General features: G+C 40.1%; 1 pseudogene; it reads left to right on the top strand.

Annotated features, from left to right (window-relative positions):
- The first annotated feature begins 1,627 nt into the window (after positions 1-1,627).
- Positions 1,628-21,662, top strand: LOC135553453 (dipeptidyl peptidase 1-like; annotated as a pseudogene).
- The last annotated feature ends 213 nt before the right edge of the window (positions 21,663-21,875 follow it).

Genomic DNA, 21,875 nt, shown 5'->3' with positions numbered 1-21,875 from the left:
ACTAGGAGTGGTGGGTAGGACTCAGGCGCGGAGAGCAGAGGGTTTACTAGGAGTGGTGGGTAGGAGTCAGGCGTGGAGAGCAGAGGGGTTACTAGGAGTGGTGGGTAGGAGTCAGGCGTGGAGAGCAGAGGGGTTACTAGGAGTGGTGGGTAGGAGTCAGGCGTGGAGAGCAGAGGGTTTACTAGGAGTGGTGGGTAGGAGTCAGGCGTGGAGAGCAGAGGGTTTACTAGGAGTGGTGGGTAGGACTCAGGCATGGAGAGCAGAGGGGTTACTAGGAGTGGTGGGTAGGACTCAGGCATGGAGAGCAGAGGGGTTACTAGGAGTGGTGGGTAGGAGTCAGGCGTGGAGAGCAGAGGGGTTACTAGGAGTGGTGGGTAGGACTCAGGCATGGAGAGCAGAGGGGTTACTAGGAGTGGTGGGTAGGAGTCAGGCGTGGAGAGCAGAGGGTTCGGTGATTTTAAAGATTTATTCTCTGGCACAACAACGGTCCCCCTAAATACAGGGGTATAACACTGACCAGCCCAAACACAGAACAAACAGTCCGGAGAAAACAACGAGAACACATCCACAACCGACAGAGAACAAAATACTCCCGCAGAAACCTAAGCGGGCCTAACAGGCTTAAATAGACACAAATCAAGAAAGAGAAAAAGGAACAGGTGCAACTAATAAGACTAAACTAACAGAAAAGGAAAAAGGGATCAGTGGCGTCTAGTAGACCGCCGAGCGCCGCCCGAACAGGCAGGGGAGACACCTTCGATGGGAGTCGTGACAACAAATCAAAGAATTTGAGAAAAAAATGACATTCCTAAATTATTATACATCTTTTTTCTCCCATAGTCAAGACTAAGACGATAACCTTAATGATAGAGATTCTATGTTTGGGAAAATACAGTCCTTTCATTGATGACATTCTATGTTCATTAGAGATGTCAATAAGGTGATGAATGTTGCCTAGAATTATAGTGATGTTTATGTTCGTACTGCTAACTTGAGATGATCCAGTTTATGTTGTTGAATCACTTCGTGATGATTATACAACAACCTTATCACCATATATTTGTGCTAGCTTTGTGATTTCAGGAGAAATGGTGATGAACTATGTAGAATTCCAATAAACAAAGGCTAGGCAGCTCAATAATTCATGTGTGGATATGGAATGCATGTGAGGGAATTGCTATCTGCACTATTCCTAACTGGACAGCAAATTTTGTGAATGCAGCACTATGGTCTGTGCATTTCTCCTCTGTCAAGATGTTACCCATCATTGTTCACTGACAGAGAGCTAAGATGAGAGGAGAGATGCACACTGACACTGTCCACACTCCACAGACTGTTCTCATGGTTTTATTCATACTTACCAGAGCCATGTATTTACAGGGGATTCTGCATTAAGATGCATTTACGTGACACTTCAACATTCTATGGCAGCCATGTTAGCTCCCAATTAACGTCACATGGGGAATATTTAAATATTGCTATGTAACTGTATGTCTAGAATTAGAACAATATTCAAAATTGTAAATGTTGGCCCAACATTCTAAATATATTGCTCTGATACCAAGCTCCTTCACTCAGTGCTAGAATCTCTATAGACAATGTTTACTGCTGAGACATTTAAGTGATAATGCCAGAGAAGCCTGTGATTGGAGGATATATTGGCACAGGTGTCCGAGATGAAGTCGAGGGCCGGAAAACTGTACCAATATCTCCTCCAAACACCGACTTTGAGGGATCATCACTTTTATACAACGGGTTACCAACATATTCAAATAATGATTGACATATTTGCATTAAAAAATTATTTTGATGAATTCATTCATACTATTTCATCCTTCCACAAGATGTGGTACCGACAGATATCTAGTGTTGCTACCCAAGCCCGCTAGTCGTTCGTTCTATTGGTTCGGTTGCCAGAGACGTGACCCAGATGTTCAGTCTTTTTGTTCTAAATGTTCCATTGCTATACTGGATGGCAACATTCTTATCCCTTGCTTTCTAGCTAGCCAACAACAGCTAACTCACAGTCACATTAAACATCAAAAAGAATAACAACAGTATCTGCATTTGCATAATCTGTTTTCTTGTGACATTTATTTGGATACATTCATAACAATGAGCTAATGAAGCGTGATTTCACCTCGCATGGAAAATGTCCTCTCTCCTCAGGACACTGTTGTTCAGAGGAGCTAGCCAACAACACAGCCAACACAATCACTTCAAACTGAATGAGCTAATGATGCATGATTTCACCTGACATATGTGCTCTCTCCTCGGGACACTGTTGTTCAGAGGAGCTAGCCAACAACACAGCCAACACAATCACTTTAAACTGAATGAGCTAATGATGCATGATTTCACCTGGCATATTTGCTCTCTCCTCAGGTCACTGTTGTTCAGAGGAGCTAGCCAACAACACAGCCAACACAATCACTTTAAACTGAATGAGCTAATGATGCATGATTTCACCTGGCATATTTGCTCTCTCCTCAGGTCACTGTTGTTCAGAGGAGCTAGCCAACAACACAGCCAACACAATCACTTCAAACTGAATGAGCTAATGATGCATGATTTCACCTGACATATGTCCTCTCTCCTCGGGACACTGTTGTTCAGAGGAGCTAGCCAACAACACAGCCAACACAATCACTTTAAACTGAATGAGCTAATGATGCATGATTTCACCTGACATATGTGCTCTCTCCTCAGGACACTGTTGTTCAGAGGAGCTAGCCAACAACACAGCCAACACAATCACTTTAAACTGAATGAGCTAATGATGCATGATTTCACCTGGCATATTTGCTCTCTCCTCAGGTCACTGTTGTTCAGAGGAGCTAGCCAACAACACAGCCAACACAATCACTTCAAACTGAATGAGCTAATGATGCATGATTTCACCTGACATATGTCCTCTCTCCTCGGGACACTGTTGTTCAGAGGAGCTAGCCAACAACACAGCTAACACAATCACTTCAAACTGAATGAGCTAATGATGCATGATTCCACCTGACATATGTCCTCTCTCCTCGGGACACTGTTGTTCAGAGGAGCTAGCCAACAACACAGCTAACACAATCACTTCAAACTGAATGAGCTAATGATGCATGATTCCACCTGACATATGTGCTCTCTCCTCAGGTCACTGTTGTTCAGAGGAGCTAGCCAACAACACAGCTAACACAATCACTTCAAACACTGAAGCTGGAAAGACGGCAAACTAGTTGCACTTTGTTTAATTTGACCTTTTTCCAGTTGACATTTCTTTGTATATATCCATAAAAATGATGCCAGCTGATTTATGACTTCGACTGGCTGAGAAACGCTGCCTGTCCGTCTCAGCAAGGTTTAGACAAATCTCCACTGTTGAAAACTAAATGTTAGTCTAAAAGAAATGTGAGATAATGTCTAGATGCTTTTTATAGTGGAGATCCAGGTTATAAGTTGCCTGGCTGGGCTGATGAGACAGTGGACTGCAGAGTCAGATGGAACAGAGTAAATAGGCATTTTAACATCATAGATTTAGCCGGTGATAACTTGTGGAATAGACACCGGCTGGAATGCGCTTTAACCAATCAGCATTCAGTATTAGACCCACCCGTTGTATAACATCTGATAACCAACCGTGTCTGTTGCTCTCCTAACTTAGTGGGCTTTGGGTTTGGTTTCAGGTTTAGCTGCTTTCTCTGGCGTGAAGAAGTGTAGAATGTAACATGATGCTATCGCTATGATATTGGAGATGGTTTCTGTTGATATATTTAGTCGTTTCATTCAGCTTTGTAAAACGTGAGAACATATGGTAACAGCTATTTAGAAATATATTTATTTTTGGAGGAGTGTGGAGTCCAGCTGACAGAGCAGTGTTTTCCAAACGGTGGGCCGGGGTCCTTACTCTTGTTCCCAGCTGGGCTGAGGTGGGTCACAAAGGTTTGGGATCCACTGGCCTGTGCTATGTAAGGTAGGAAACGTGGCCAGTTTTTGCTTTCGTTTTCTTGCCATTGCTAAATCATTGTGTAAATGTACTGCAGAGTACCTTCTGAATCATTATTAAAAACCTGGAATGTACACCCACGCCTCATATTGTAATGTCCTACTGCAAGACTCAACTGTTATTTCATAAGAAACGGTCTTTGGATTGGCTGAGATAGTCGGAGCTGTGGATTGGCTGAGATAGTCTGAGCTGTGGCCAATGATCAGCTCTGATATTTCAGCCACTCATCCAAACAGACTGATCAACAAACCCTCATAATCAGTCACCATGACATCCCAGCCATTAAAGGACTTTATTGGCCCACAATGAATCAGCCTTAAATACTTTAATTCAATTTAGTAGACATTATGGAAGGCAATGCAAATACTATGCTCTCTTCCTCTCTCCTCCCCCTTCCTCTATCTTCCCTTCTCTTCCTCTCTCTCCTCCCTCTGTTTCTCTCTCTCACACATGGATTCAGCATGAGGGAATTGTAGTGGGGTGGGGGGCTGAAAGCAAAGGTCATGACCTGAGGATCACATCCTGGGGACAAACTCCCTGGGAACATATTAGTACAGTAAAGCAAAGAAATATCATACCTCATTTGTGGACATTACTGCAATACTGTAGGAACTTAGGCTGGGATTCAATCCATTAGCGCTTTGTCCACAAAGTACATTTTAAAGTCAATGTTCATGGCAACCGCAGCAAATACAATACCGAGATCGGATTGAATCCTGGCCTTGATTTCACACATGGCAATCAGAATAAAGAACCCTTCATTTTACTGTTCTCATTGATTGACTCCAGCTGTTGATTGAATCCAGCTATTGATTGAATCCAGCTATTGATTGTCTCCAGAGGATCTTGTTGCTATGTACAGTCAGAGTCATAGTGAATTCCAAGTCCCAAACCACCCACATCATACTGCACATTCTTCACATGTATCATATCTAAAATTAGAGTGTTCTTATGCAAACAGCATGTATTGGAGGGTTTTGTGTTGTCAGATGGGGCTTATGTTGTAAATTGTGTAGGCGAGATGTGCTGTAGTATGGTTTTATGTGTGTGTGTGTCATCTGTAGCATGGGTTTAGGTGTGTGTGTGTCATATCTGCTTTGGGCACGCGTCATAAGGCCGGGTCTGCTGGAGCAATCGGTTTAATCTTATCTTGTTTCCATTTAAACTCACAATCAGACAATCAGACATTTTGGAGAGCTCTGAGCAGCCAGAATGATCTGTTTCTGGATTAAATCATGGCTACCGCCACCAACTGGCACATTTTGACAAATTACGTTGTAAATTAAATTGAGAGAGTTTTATGGAGGTAGTAGCCTTGCAGTGAACCGCAAGCAGTGGCACAATCTCACAATAACATAGACACATTCTCTATATATCTCTCGCTCACATACACTGGGGAAAATATTGAAAAACGATAACACGGATACATTCTCTATCTCTTGCTCACATACACTGGGGAAAATATTGAAAACGATAACACAGAGGTAGGATCAGGTCTGTGTGTTTGTGTCTCTGTGAGGTTCAAGGTGGATGGTTCTGTGGATTTCATTGAACCAGGAGTGAAACTAAAGTGAGTAGAGTTTTAATGTCCTCCCTTTGCCAGACAGAGGTATCACCATGGTAACATGGAGCTTCAAAGGGTGGTCAGTTAACATTCTTTCCCTCTCTCTCTCTCTCTCTTTCCCTCTTTCCCTCTCTCTTTCCCTCTTTTTCTCTCTCTCCCTCTCTCTCTTTCCCCCCAACTCTCTCTCTCTCTCTCTCGACAGTAACCAGCTGACTAAAGAGAATGTCCTTTTCCCTTTTGTCCTGTGGAGCAGCACATTGTCATTTCATATGGTTGCTTGGTCACGTGGTTGTTCCATTAGAGATGGCGAGCTTGGCCTTTAGCTTGACCTATTCAACTTTGTTCTCTCTCTCTCTCTCTCTCTCTCTCTCTCTCTCTCTCTCTCTCTTCAATTCAAGTGGCTTTATTGGCATGGGGAACACATGTTTACATTGTCAAAGCAAGTGAAGTAGATAATAAACAAAAGTTAAATAAACAATTAAAAATGAACAGTATACCTTACACAAAGTTCAAAAAGAATAAAGGGCTCTATGCAGTGTTGTAACAATGTGCAAATAGTTAAACTACAAAGGGGACAATAAATCAACATAAATATGGGTTGGATTTACAATGGTGTTTGTTCTTCACTGGTTGCCCTTTTATTGTGGCAACAGGTCACAAATCTTGCTGCTATTATGGCACACTGTGGTATTTCACCCAGTAGATATGGGAGTTTATCAAAATTGGATTTGTTTTCAAATTCTTTGTGGATCTGTGTAATCTGAGGGAAATATGTGTCTCTAATGTGTCTCTGGTCACACATTGGGCAGGAGGTTAGGAAGTGGAGCTCAGTTTCCGCCTCGTTTTGTGGGCAGTGTGCACATAGTCTGTCTTCTCTTGAGATCCATGTCTGCCTACAGCAGCCTTTCTCAATAGCAAGGCCATACTCATTGAGTCTGTAAACAGTCCTTCATTTTGGGTCAGTCACAGTGGTCAGGTATTCTGCCACTGTGTAATCTCTGTTTAGGGCCAAATAACCTTCTAGTTTGCTCAGTTTCTTTGTTAATTCTTTAACTCGTGATTTGGTTTGGTCAAATTGTGTTGCTGTCCTGGGGCTCTGTGGGGTCTGTTTGTGTTTGTGAACAGAGCCCTAGGACAAGCTTGCTTAGAGGACTCTTCATCAGGTTCATATCTCTGAAGGTGATGACTTTGTTATGGAAGGTTTGGGAATCGCTTCCTTTTCGGTGGTTGTAGAATTTAACGCCTCTTTTCGGGATTTTGATCATCAGAGGGTATCGGCCTCTGAATTCTCCCTCTCTCTCTGTCATTTATTTGTGATATTTTTTTAGGGGGTAGATCAGCTTTAATATGGCAAATAGATTGTAGTTTCCATCAATGTAATTGTCTGCATCATTTCCAATCCCCTATATTTACATTGCATTCGGAAAGTATTCAGACCCCTTGACATTCTTCATATATTGTTACATTACAGCCTTATTATTATAAAATGGATTCAATTAAAGAAAAAATCCTTCATCAATCTACACACAATACCCCATAATGACAAAGTGAAAACAGGGTTTTAGACATTTTTGAAAATGTATTTAAAATAAAAGACAGAAATTGCTCATTTACATAATTATTCAAACCTGTTGATCATCATTGACCATCATTGAGATGTTTCTACAACTTGATTTGAGTCCACCTGTGGTAAATTCAATTGATTGGACATGATTTGGAAAAGGCACACACCTGTCTATATAAGGTTCCACAGCTGACAGTGCATGTCAAAGCAAGAACCAATCCATGAGGCCGAAGGAAATGTACGTAGAGCTCTGAGACAGGATTGTTTCGGATCTGTGGAAGGGTACCAAAACATTTATGCAGCATTGAAGGTCCCCAAGAACAGTGGCCTCCATTATTCTTAAATGGAAGAAGCTTGGAACCACCAAAGACTCTTCCTAGAGCTGGCCGCCTGGCCAAACTGAGTAATCGGGGTAGAGGGCCTTGGTCAGGCAGGTGACCAATAACCCGATGGTCACTCTGACAGAGCTCCAGAGTTCCTCTGTGGAGATGGGAGAACCTTCCAGAAGGATAACCATCTCTGCAGCACTCAACCAATCAGACCTTTATGGCACAGTGGCCAGACGGAAGCGACTTGTCATTAACATGACAGCTCGCTTGGAGTTTGCCAAAAGGCACTTAAAGGACTCTCAGACCATAAAAAACAAGATACTCTGGTCTCATTTTAGTATGTCAATCTTGCAGGGGCCAAAAAAAAGTGGGATGCATGCCAGCAAAGCCGCTACACAACACAACATTAAACAATACATTAACTGCACTATAACGGTGGCAAACGGTACGCACAAACTGTTAGGGCCTACATAAAGCTCTCCCAACAGCAGAGTTCCAACAGGGGTCCCAGCACCATACCACTGCTACACCTGGCTATCAGCGGAGCCTTGTCCGGCAGCGAAACAGTTCACACAGCCTCATTTACTGCCTTCAAAAAAAACATAGATGAATGGCTGACTTGCTTAAACAAATGTGGTGTGTACTGACAATTGAGATGTACAAACTATGGCATAAGGGGACAACAAGCGGATATGAGACAATTTTGTAATTTTGATTAAGTCATTAATCAAGCGAGCTAGGACGGAAGTAGTCAATATAACTATTTGTTCAGCACTTTTGAAATGTACAGGAACAGAATTCAGAACATGGGGAGTTCTTACACTATCCCTGTACACTAAGTCAGAACCGTATGATAAATGAAGGGGGCATATAAGCAGACAATGAAAGCTCTTACAATATTCTATGATTACATTTCTAAAAAACAGGTTATAGCTACATGTGCACCACCAAGTCAGAACAGTAGGAAAAATTAAGAGGTGAAAATAGACCAAATGATTGGGGTGAGGCACATGGGCTACTAACAGCTTAGCTACAGTACATATCTGCCTGGCATATTACATCATTTATGCAGCAGCATACAATACCTTTTTTGACTCACCTTGTTGTGCTGTCCTCACTTGGACAGGAAGGTGGCGCGGCGGGTCCTTCGTGGGCAAATTTTGTCATAAAAATTTGCCATCAAAGTCTGGCATTCTCTGGATTTATGGTGTTCAAGACAACTAGGAACTAGAAGAAAAACAAGGTTGAATCAAGATGACATCAGTGACCTTCAGGTCGTAGCTCAAGAAAGAGGCCCGAGTTCCCATCTGAGTTGGATGACCGTTCAAAATGTATTTTTCCAGTCGTTGCTCGTTTTTCCCGAGTTCCCAGTTGTCTTGAACTCACTAAAGTCAGATTTTGCAGTTCCGAGTTAATAACTGATTTGAGCACGGCAGAAATCATGCTTCACTGACAGCATGGCTGAAGTTGAATGTTTATAATTTTAAACTAGGATAAGACACCCTTAATCTTACACGGAACCCAAACCGGCTGCGCGCGTGCACCATCGTGCATAAATTTATTTTGTCCCTCTACACCAAACGCGATCACTACACGCAGGTTAAAATATCAAAGCAAACTCTGAACCAATGACATTAATTTGGGGACAGGTCAAAAAGCATTAAACATGTATGGCAATTTAGCTAGTTAGCTTGCACTTACTAGCTAATTTGTCCTATTTAGTTAGCTTGCTGCTGCTAGCTAATTTGTCCTGGGATATAAACATTGAGTTGTTATTTTACCTGAAATGCACAAGGTCCTCTACTCCGACAAATAATCCACACATAAAACGGCCAATTGAATCGTTTTTAGTCATCTCTCCTCCTTCCATGCCTTTTCATTGTTTAACTTATATGGCGATTGGCATCTAAACATTCAGTTTTACCACGACAACCGGCAACAGTTCATCATTCAGTCACACACATGGGTACAACCAATTAGGAGATGGCACGTGGGTACCTGCTTCTGTAAACCAATGAGGAGATGGGAGAGGCAGGACTTGCAGACGCTCGTTGGTGCGATAATTGGATAACATGGATTTCTACATGTATTTTGCGCCGCTCACGCACGCAACGTGTCCGGTCTGGTCAGCATGTTTAGGTCTGGTCAGCATGTTTAGGTCTGGTCAGCATGTTTAGGTCTGGTCAGCATGTTTAGGTCTGGTCAGCATGTTTAGGTCTGGTCAGCATGTTAGACTTAGGGCCACACAGCCACTCCACTGAATAGCAGCCTAATGATTGTTTTGCAAATGCTTGCAGTTAGCCACTGATTCCTTCCAAACCACGGCCGATGAGCACTGATACGTTTTATATATAATTTCTCTTCATTATTTTGATTCATTGGACAAGGATGAAAAAGGATTTGCCAGTAGATTGTCGACTTGATTCATGATGATGACTGCGAGCTAAGTATGATGTTGGCATGATCAGTCAAATCAAAGCTTATTGTAGATATAATGTGATTTGACGTCATTTTATCTGTGACCAATGACCTTGAGTCTTTTTGGATGGGCACTTCTAATGTAACCCTAAATGTTCTAGCTCTAAACTTAGACTTGGCGGTGACATAGTGTCCCCATGAGTGACAGAACACTGAGCCAATCACGGCGCAACGCTCCGTATTTTCTGCTGTCTTGCCCCACCACAGAAAGCTGAAGGCTGAAACCTGCATTTTGGAGCTGCCTTACTCTAAAAATGTTTGTATGCAGCTTTATTAACTCATTGATATATATATTTTTTTACATTGTTTGCAAACTGATATGTGACACGTATTAATGCCAAAATAGGAGGGGTTGAGGGGAGGTCTTCAGAGATAGAGAGATATAGAGATGTTGCAAATATATATTATTGCGCTGTGCGCAATAAAATGCAAATTAATTACTTAAAAATCATACAATGTGATTTTCTGGATTTTTGTTTTAGATTCCGTCTCTCACAGTTGAAGTGTACCTATGATAAAAAAATTACAGACCTCTACATGCTTTGTAAGTAGGAAAACCTGCAAATACTTGTTCTCCCCACTGCATATTTACACAGTATGTAACAGTGTTGCTGTAAACTAGCTAGCCATTTCACACCGGTTACAATAAACCCCCCTCTGATCTCCTCCTTTTCTGCAGCAACCAGTGATCCGGGTCAACAGGATCAATGTAACAGTGTTGCTTCCGTCCCTCTCCTCACCCCAACCTGGGCAAGAACCAGGGAACCTCTGCACACATTAACAACTGCCTCCCACAAAGCATTGTTACTTATCGCTCCAGAAAAGCAGCAAGAGAAACAACTACTTCAAGGTCTCAGAGCGAGTGATTTCACCAATTGAAACGCTATTAGCACGCAACCCGCTAACTAGCTAGCCATTTCACACCGGTTACACTCACCCCCCTTTGACCTCCTTCTTTTCCACAGTAACTGTGATCCGGGTTAACAGCATTAATGTAACAGTGTTGCTTCTGTCCCTCTCCTCACCCCAACCTGGGCTCGAACCAGGGACCCTCTGCATACATCAGGGACCCTCTGCACACATCAACAACTGCCTCCCACTTAACATTGTTGCCTATCGCTCCACAGAAGCCACGGCTCTTGCAGAGCAAAGGAAACAACTAATTCAACGTCTCAGAGTGAGTGACATCACCGATTGAAACGCTATTAGCGCGCACCCCGCTAACTAGCTAGCCATTTCACAATTTCACACCTGTTACATATATATATATATATATATAAATCTCAATAACATTTTATTAGTTGCAAGAATACTGTATAATAATTTAATTTGAAAAACTAAGTTTTGAATCAGGCGTAATTTCGTGTAACATTTCATAAACCATGTGCCAAGGAATTGGTACCTTGAAAATCTCTTCACAACTATTTGGTTACCTGTATGGCACAGCTGTCAAATTTTTGGTCCTTAAATTAAACTGGTGTACTTTTTTAGTCCTCACAATTTTCTCTAACCAATTCTGGTCTTTAATTAATTATTAATTATTATATAATTAGACCCGTTTACTTTTATCTGGCTTGTCGTTACAAATAAAGTGGAATATTTTTTGCTCATATCATTTCAAAAACAAGTTAGGTGTAAGCAGGGCCATAAGGAAATAGGTCAACGTGGATATGACTAAAGAGTTAATCAGGGTGATTTTTCCACAAATAGTATTGTCCTTTCCATGGTAGCAAGATCGTATCTATTTTACTAACTTTCTATTCAAATGCATTGTGGTGAGATCACATCTTTCCTTCGGGATATGAATACCTAGTATGCCTACTTCACCCTCAGACCATTTTATTTGTACACTACACAGTAATGTAAAAGTTGTATTTTTTTGCGATCCGGTATGTAATATGGTGCACTTATCATAATTTGATTGTGATCCAGAGAGGCTAGAACAATGATCTAGATCCTTTATGAGGCTGTGCAGGGATCCAGATTGTGGATTTAAAATAAAACATGAATTGTCAGCTTTGTTTTAAAGCCCTGGATTTCTAGGATTATTGTTGGATCTGATTTTAATATCTAACATTTTGATGACCATAACAAATAGATATGCCAAATGTGGACAACCTTGTTTTACTCCTCTTGACAGCTTAATACTTTCTGAGAAGTAGCCATTATTTACTATTTTCACCTGGGGTTACTGTACATAACACTAAAGCCATTATATAAGAAATTATCCTACATTAAAATAGTCCAGGCATTTATATATAAATTCCAGTCGTATTTTATCAAAGACCTTTTCAAAGTCAGCTATGAATACCAGGCTGGTTTCCCAGATTTTTCATAGTGTCCTATTGTTTTCAGTACTTGTCTTATATTATCTCCAATGTACTGTAGATGTAAAAAACTTTTCTGATTAAGATTCATCATTTCCGACAATACTTTCTTCATTTTATGCGCTATGCATTTTGCTAGAATTTTTGCTTCACAAAAATGAAGTGTAAAGGGCCTCCAATTTTTTTAAATGGACTGGATCTTTATATTTACCACTTGGATCCTGTTTCAGCAATAATGAAGTCAGACCTTCTTGTTGAGTATCTGATAATCTACCATTTTATAGGAGTGGTTAAAACATGCTAATAACGGATATCTGAGTCCATCCAAAAAGGTTTGCTATACCTCAACTGGTGTGCCATCCAGCCCTGGAGTTCTCCGGGACTAAAAGGCTTATATAACATCAAGACATTTCTGTACAGCTGTTCATTTTACATTATTAAGATAAGAAAATACAATTAACTTTGCTCAGTGGAGATGGAGGAGACTGAAACAAAAATATATGTTTAAAGTACTTAGGTTCTTCTTTCTAAATAGTGTTTGTTGAATCATGGTTGACTCCGTCATTTGTAACATTTTTGGCAGCATTTCTATGTTGAACATTAAAACATAATGTGTGCATTTTTCCCCATATTCCATCCAGTTCGCTTTATTGTTATAATATATTACACCTGATCTCCCTTGAATAATTTCCTCCAGTTCTTTTTGTTTATATCTAACTTATTCTGAGCCTCTCTAGTTCAGGTGTTATTATTATCTATCTGTACTGCCAGTCCCTCTAAATCAAATATTTTGACATAAATTGCTTTTGTTTGAAATATGAGTATTGAATTGCATGGCCTCTAAAGGCACATTTAAAAGTATCCCATACAATAAGGGGATCTGCTGTACCTATGTTATGTTGGAAAAAGTAAATTGTCATCCAGTAGGCTTTGATAAAATGTCCAATACCCTCGCCCACGTGGAAATTCTGTAAGAGTAATGTATATGCTAATTATTTGACGGTCCGACCGCATTCTGTCCCCTATCAACACTTGGAATGACATAAGAAAGTAGTCAAGATGACTAGGTTGATTGAGCCTCCACCATGTAATGTATATCTCACTAGGTCAGGATATTTAAGCCTCCATATATCCGCTAGTTCCAATATATCCATAATATTCGTGATATCCTGAAGTGCATGAGAGTGATAGTTTGTAATGGTCCATTGAGGTATTTAAAACAGTACTATAATCTCCCACCATAATAACTGAGTTGTGTGTTGCTTGTAGGTTTCATAAATTATATATATTTTCAAAGAAGTGTGGATCATCATTATCTGGACAGTACACTCTTAGAAAAAAACGTTCCTAAGGCATTCTCCCCCATAGGAGAACTCTTTTTGGTTCCAGTTAGAACCCTTTTTGGTTCCAGGTAGTAGAACCATTTTGGTTTCCATTTAGAACCCTCTGTAGAAAGGTCTTATAGAACTTTTCTATAGGGGGTTTTAAGTGCAACCAAAAAGTGTTCTTCAAAGGGTTCTCCTATGGGGTCAGCCAAAAAAACCTTTAAGTTTCTAAATAGCAACTTTTCTAAGAGTGTATAGATTAATGAGACAAATCTGTTTATGGTTCAATAACATATTTAAAAGGATCCATCTTGCTTTCCTTCTACTGTTCCCTTTCTTCTTCCTCTGCCCCCCCCACCACCACCCTCACACACTCATACACATAAACGCACACACAGCGAAAATAACACATATTACTAATTCCTGCACTCTCCCCCCCATCAGATCAGTGCTTATTATGGTCTGTTAAGCAGATGAGTCAGTCTCCTATGACGTAACCACAGTAATCACTGTGTCTGTCCAAGACTCAGGCCCCATATTTTCAGTGTCCATCAGCTAAAATAAGCCTTTTAACGACTGGCGACACACACACACACACACACACACACACACACACACACACACACACACACACACACACACACACACACACACACACACACACACACACACACACACACACACACACACACACACACACACACAACCTTGCTAATGCAAGAGTAAGAGCTGTTGAGTGTTTAACGATGGCTATGTGTATGACTTCATTATATTGGTCAATAACTGAGCGCATCAGACAATTCTGTTTTAATATTTGACAATGTGTGTGTCAGGTTACTGAGCACAGCAGAGGGTTGTCACAGTGGTGTCATCTAATAGCATTAAACACTGCTGGTCAGGCCAGACTGAGCTCTGAGATGTTGAGACACGCTTCTTCTCACTTATGTGGATAATAGTTATCTGGAACACACTGGTGTGTGTGTGTGTGTGTGTGTGTGTGTGTGTGTGTGTGTGTGTGTGTGTGTGTGTGTGTGTGTGTAGATGAGGCCTAAAGCTTGTGCATAAATTTGTCACTAAGTGGTGAAGAATATGAGTGATGGGGTCTCATTCTGTGGATTGGTCTTTCTTGTGTGATTCAGCTCAGAAGACAAACACTCAATTAGGATGTGTGGGGGGGGGGGGGGGGGAACAAAAGCATAGCCTACTGTAACACACCAGTAAGTATTATCTTCAGATATATACGTAGGAAGTTCTAAATAATATATGATCACATCCTAATGTCCTAGAGAGATTTACACTGTTATCAAAATGTCCCGACAGGATGAGCCTACACCAAACACAGCCCTTGTTGACCACTAGGTTTTATGGGTATTATGACTCCTGCTGTGTTATTCTATACAGCCCTATCCTATTTAATGGCCAATAAGGCATAAATAGCCTAGGTAGGTAGCCTAGTGGTTAATCGTGTTGCGCCAGTAACTGAAAAGTTGCTGGTTTGAATCCCCGAACCGACTTGGTGAAAAATCTGTTGATGTGCCCTTGAGCAAGACACTTACCCCCAAAATCGACTCAAGTACATTTACACCCCTGGGGTTATCTGTAGTTTACATTACTATTCATATTTTTGATAACGTTTAATTTTACTCCACTACATTCCTGAAGAAACTATTGTACTTTTTATTCCATACATTTTCCCTGACAACCCAAAGTACTCATTACATTTTCAATGTTTCACAGGACAGGAAAATGGTCCAATTCACACACTTATCAAGAGAACACGTGGTCATCCGTACTGCCTCCGGCCTGGCAGACTCACTAAACACAAATGCATCTTTTTTAAATAATGTCTGAGTGTTGGAGTGTGCCCCTGGCTATCAGTACATTTTAAAAACAAGAAAATTGTGGCGTCTGCTTTACTTAATATAAGGAATTAGAAATTATTTATACTTATTATTTTTACTGGGTAATTTTCTATTAAAGGTATCTATACTTTTACTCAGGTATTATTTTTACTGGGTAATTTTCTATTTAAGGTATCTATACTTTTACTCAGGTATTATTTTTACTGGGTAATTTTCTATTAAGGTACCTATACTTTTACTCAGGTATCTATACTTTTACTCAGGTATTATTTTTACTGGGTAATTTTCTATTTTTACTGGGTAAAAGGTATCTATACTTTTACTCAGGTATTATTTTTACTGGGTAATTTTCTATATTTTACTCAATTATTTTTACTGGGTATTTTCTATAAAGGTATCTTTTTTCTCAGGTATTATTTTTACTGGGTAATTTTCTATTAAAGGTATCTATACTTTTACTCAGGTATTATTTTTACTGGGTAATTTTCTATTAAAGGTATCTATACTTTTACTCAGGTATTATTTTTACTGGGTAATTTTCTATTAAAGGTATCTATACTTTTACTCAGGTATTATTTTTACTGGGTAATTTTCTATTAAAGGTATCTATACTTTTACTCAGGTATTATTTTTACTGGGTAATTTTCTATTAAAGGTATCTATACTTTTACTCAGGTATTATTTTTATGGGTAATTTTCTTTTACTGGGTAATTTTCTATTAAAGGTATCTATACTTTTACTCAGGTATTATTTTTACTGGGTAATTTTCTATTAAAGGTATCTATACTTTTACTTTTATTTTTACTGGGTAATTTTCTATTAAAGGTATCTATACTTTTACTCAGGTATTATTTTTACTTAAAGGGGTAATTTTTACTATTAAAGGTATCTATACTTTTACTCAGGTATTATTTTTACTGGGTATCTATACTTTTACTATTAACTGGGTAATTTTCTATTAAAGGTATCTATACTTTTACTCAGGTATTATTTTTACTGGGTAATTTTCTATTAAAGGTATCTATACTTTTACTCAGGTATTATTTTTACTGGGTAATTTTCTATTAAAGGTATCTATACTTTTACTCAGGTATTATTTTTACTGGGTAATTTTCTATTAAAGGTATCTATACTTTTTACTGGGTAATTTTCATTAAAGGTATTATTTTTACTACTGGGTAATTTTCTATTAAAGGTATCTATACTTTTACTCAGGTATTATTTTTACTGGGTAATTTTCTATTAAAGGTATCTATACTTTTACTCAGGTATTATTTTTACTGGGTAATTTTCTATTAAAGGTATCTATACTTTTACTCAGGTATTATTTTTACTGGGTAATTTTCTATTAAAGGTATCTATACTTTTACTCAGGTATTATTTTTACTGGGTAATTTTTACTATTAACTGGGTAATTTTCTATTAAAGGTATCTATACTTTTACTCAGGTATTATTTTTACTGGGTAATTTTCTATTAAAGGTATCTATACTTTTACTCAGGTATTATTTTTACTGGGTAATTTTCTATTAAAGGTATCTATACTTTTACTCAGGTATTATTTTTACTGGGTAATTTTCTATTAAAGGTATCTATACTTTTATTATTATTTTTACTGGGTATCTATACTTTTACTCAGGTATTATTTTTACTGGGTAATTTTCTATTAAAGGTATCTATACTTTTACTCAGGTATTATTTTTACTGGGTAATTTTCTATTAAAGGTATCTATACTTTTACTCAGGTATTATTTTTACTGGGTAATTTTCTATTAAGGTATCTATACTTTTACTCAGGTATTATTTTTACTGGGTAATTTTCTATTAAAGGTATCTATACTTTTACTCAGGTATTATTTTTACTGGGTAATTTTCTATTAATGTATCTATACTTTACTCAGGTATTATTTTTACTGGGTAATTTTCTATTAAGGTATCTATACTTTTACTCAGGTATTATTTTTACTGGGTAATTTTCTATTAAAGGTATCTAAACTCAGGTATCTAATTTTCTACTTTTACTCAGGTATTATTTTTACTGGGTAATTTTCTATTAAAGGTATCTATACTTTTACTCAGGTATTATTTTTACTGGGTAATTTTCTATTAAAGGTATCTATACTTTTACTCAGGTATTATTTTTACTGGGTAATTTTCTATTAAAGGTATCTATACTTTTACTCAGGTATGACAGTTGGATCATTTTTCCACCACTGCTTAACCCTAATTGCTCTGGATAAGAGTGCCTGCTAAATCACTCAACTGTAGTGAACACTACAACAACATTATTTTAAAGGTTCATTGGTGGAACTGCACCGCAGTATCCTTTTCACACAAACCTTTAAAAAACAAAACATGTAATTGATGTTCTCATTATCCAATAAAACACTGATCTTTCACTGATTAAACACTTCAAAAGGCAGCCACACTAGCGTTGCTGATGTGAAGAACAGTGACATTTGTGTTGTCTTCACAGCTGGAAACCAATTGAAGTGACTTGCCTTAACATGGAACATCCCAAAGTCAATTACCGACACTTGCAAAAGGTTGCCTTTCCAATTCACTCATCACCTCCACAGAGGAAGAGGGCGAAGCGAGAGGATTTACTCCTCCCAAAATCTGTCCGCGTGAGATAAGCCCTTTGTATGGAGATCTATGAGTGTCAACATACGTTTTACTTTTTTATTTTTTAAATGTATTTAACTAGTAAATAAGTTACAAACAAATTCTTATTTTACGATAACGGCTAATTTGATATACGTTTCGTAATGTCTTAGCTGTTACAAAATGTACGGACATAAGTGGATTCATGTGTCATTCCGGCAACTGGGAAAAACTACGTCGTTTTGCCTGTTGTTTACACGCGTATATGCCCTCTCATTGGCTCGAATTGTCCCACCTGACCTCACTTGGCTTCGCTCATTGAGGACATGCATGTCCATTGTTAGTTCGGTTCCTCGGCTATATTGCCAATATAATATATCATATTTGTCTCCTCTTATCTCTGGAAGTAAAAAGAACCAGCGAGTCACGTGGAAAACTGCAGTGGGTCGTATGACCGAAGTGAACGTATAAGAGTGTAGAGGACACAACACCAACCAGTCCAGCAGGTGAAATATAGCATACCTTTTTCTACTTAGGCTATTGCTCTTGGGCACTCGCTAGTTATCGTAGACTCAAATTTCTGCGTAGCTCTGTAAACAGAAGCGTGGTGTGACGCGATGGTGTGTGTTCCTGCTCTGGGTGGAGGGCTCCCGGGCTGATACCCCGGCCAACTGCACCTATGAAGATCTGTTGGGTTCCTGGGTGTTCCAGGCATCGGAGGGCTGGCAAGACAAGGGCATCAACTGTTCTCTGATGGGTAAGATATGGGGGGACACTCGCAGCCTTGTTCCTAGAAATAGGGAAGAATTTAACATTTTTAATCCGGCTATGTAACATACACTTCATTGTTAACTTGACTCGGTATTCGGTAGTCTAATATTGCGTTTGTTTGTAGCCTATTGACTGTGCCTTTGTTACAATATCATTGATGCAATGTTTGTTACAATTTTCCCCTCTGCCCAATGTTACGTTAGCGATACAGAAGAGCCCCAAAGTTGAATTGATAAGTAATTACCAAAACGTTTGTATGTTGGGTTTAAAGACAGCGTTAAGTCGATAACGGTGCACCTGGAGAAGCTGTCTGTGGCGGTGGACGACCTGGGAAACACGGGCTTTTTTACCCTTATCTACAATCAGGGCTTCGAGGTGGTCCTCAACGACTACAAGTGCTTTGGCTTCTTCAAGGTAGGTTTAAACTCTCGGTTATGCTGATGCAAGTGTTTGTTTTTTATTCAGGGATACAGTTTAGCTTATACTGGTAACAATACTACGATCTGTCGGTCTGGAAGCTTTTTGACAGACATGGAAATGCACTTGTCTTGTGCGCTATGTTTCAGGCTCATCACATGCATGGCCAGCTTTCATCTCAATTACTACATTATTGATACATTCAGGCTTGAGATTCAAATGTTCTTTCAGGGCTGTAATTACAGCCTATTTCATTCAGGGTAATATTTTGTTTTGCATTCAGTCCTTAGTTGTTCACATGACTCCCTGTTATTGGATCAGGAGAGTGTTCTTTCTCCTACATGGTAGAGATGACTTGTCTTGGCACAGTGACATACTGTCCCACTAGATGCTTTCCTCAAAGCCCATTGTTTGTGGCTTTATGAGCCAGTACATGTCTGCTCATTCTTATTGAAAGACTTTATCTGGGTAATGGCTACATTTGCATAAAACATCTAAGTTGTTGCACTTTTGCTTTTAAAGATGATGGTGACTAATATATTTTTTTAAATCTTCAATTCGGGCCATGAAGATGACATTCAATGTGATGTGATCGGTCTCCACACAACACACACATGCGTGTACACGCAGTGACAATTTCTCCTCTGTTCCAGTACTCTGAGAAGGGCTCGGAGGTGACCAGCTACTGTGACCAGACTCTGCTAGGCTGGTTCCATGATTCTCTGGGGAACAACTGGGCCTGCTTCACTGCCAAGAGGCTAGTCCCAGTACCCCTTCACTCTGTGCACACACCTCTACGCTCACAATGACCTCCTGTGAGTATTCTCATGGTTTCTATAGATGTTCTGAGACACTGACTAAGAATAATTATGGTACCCAATAATCCCCTCTATTTTCACATTGAAGTTCTATGGTTGGCTAGAAGGCAACTTTTCATCCATCGTGCCATTTTTACTGTTGCTCATATTGAAAAGCAAGTGATCTGCTTGGCCTTTATGCTTTCTATTTACATTGGCTGTGGCAATGCTCATGTTTGTCTCACCTAAGTGTGAGTTGGTGTTCTAGTCTGAGAATTAGGGGGCTGGGATTCAGGAGTGCTGTTGAAAGGTTAACAGAGGCCTACTGCTGTGTGTGTGTGGTTGCTGCCTGGGGCTAAAATTGGTTTACTAAGATTCACTGACTGCTTGACTGGGGGTCTGGTTTGTACAGTGGTGATTATAGCCGAGAAGTTTTAGATTGGTTGTGACGTGCAGGGTTTGACTGCTACTCTGCCGGCTCCAGCTTCATGTGGTAGCTGCTTTTCTTTTACCTCGATGGGCATGTTGGCAGCTCGTGTCAGAATCCAAACAAACACTGAGACGCCCATCTTCAATCCACAGCAGGTTATCTCCTGCTCCCAGTACTCACAAGGTAGCACCTATACACACTGCATAATTGTAATTTAATGATGTGAGCATTTCTCCTGTCTCTAACACTCACTGCTCTCCCTCTCAGGTTGTGACGGTAGTTTCCCCTACCTCACTGTGAAGTATACCCAGGACTTTGGGGTCTTGTTATCTGTACGTTGGGAAGGATTCCCCTTGTGACCTTCCCAATGGCTGTCTCTGCCACTACAGCTACGTGGGAGGGTTCTACAGAGGTTGCACTGAGTCTGCCATGATGCTGGAACTGGTCAAGCATGGTCCCATAGGGGTGACCTTTGAGGTGAGACACACGTTGGCTAGTTTGTGTATTGGCCAACTCTGAGTAATGGCCAGGTGTGTTCCTCATACTGTTTTTCCTCCAGGTGTATCCTGACTTCATGCACTATAAGGAGGGTATCTACCACCACACGGGCCTCCATCACTCCTTTACAACCCATTGGAGCTGACCAACCACGTGGTGCTGCTGGTGGGCTACAGCCACTGTCACATGACTGGTCAGAAGTTCTGGGTGGTGAAGAACAGCTGGGGGACGGGGTGAGGGGGGCTTCAGGATCTGATGAGTGTGCCATTGAGAGCATCGCCATGGCAGCCAAGCCCATCCCCAGACTTTAGAGGGGAGGTTGTCAAATTTGTTTTCCCAATTGGAGGTTAACCTGATACTTTGGCCCCAAGTCTGAAATGGTTTTTGTTTTGAAGTTGAGTTTGTGTAGCTGATAGAAGCTCAATCAAATGGCTGGAACATTGATATAAATAATCAGTAACTGAAGCTTTTCAACTTGCTCGCTGGACTCAGCTCCTTGCCAACCAAAGATGCATTCTTGGGAATGATGCCTAAAGGGAACCTGCTTTAATCCCCATTGTAAATGGAATTTGTAGTTTGGCGTCTGATAGGAGGGCAGAGGACCTCGGCTCTTTATCTCAGGGAAGCGCAGGGGAGATGAACCTTCCCTGTCATCTCCATATGTCCTCTCTGCTATGTCATCTGTCCTCATCTGTGATGTCTCCTGGGAACCTTCCCTGTCATCTCCATATGTCCTCTCTGCTATGTCATCTGTCCTCATCTGTGTGATGTCTCCTGGGAACCTTCCCTGTCATCTCCATATGTCCTTCATCTGTCCTCATCTGTGTGATGTCTGTCATCTCCTGTGTGATGTCTCCTGGGAACCTTCCCTGTCATCTCCATATGTCCTCTCTGCTATGTCATCTGTCCTCATCTGTG

The sequence above is a fragment of the Oncorhynchus masou genome, chromosome 13 (assembly GCF_036934945.1).
Source record: "Oncorhynchus masou masou isolate Uvic2021 chromosome 13, UVic_Omas_1.1, whole genome shotgun sequence".
NCBI lineage: Eukaryota > Metazoa > Chordata > Actinopteri > Salmoniformes > Salmonidae > Oncorhynchus > Oncorhynchus masou.
This window is presented reverse-complemented; position numbering and strand designations above follow the sequence as displayed.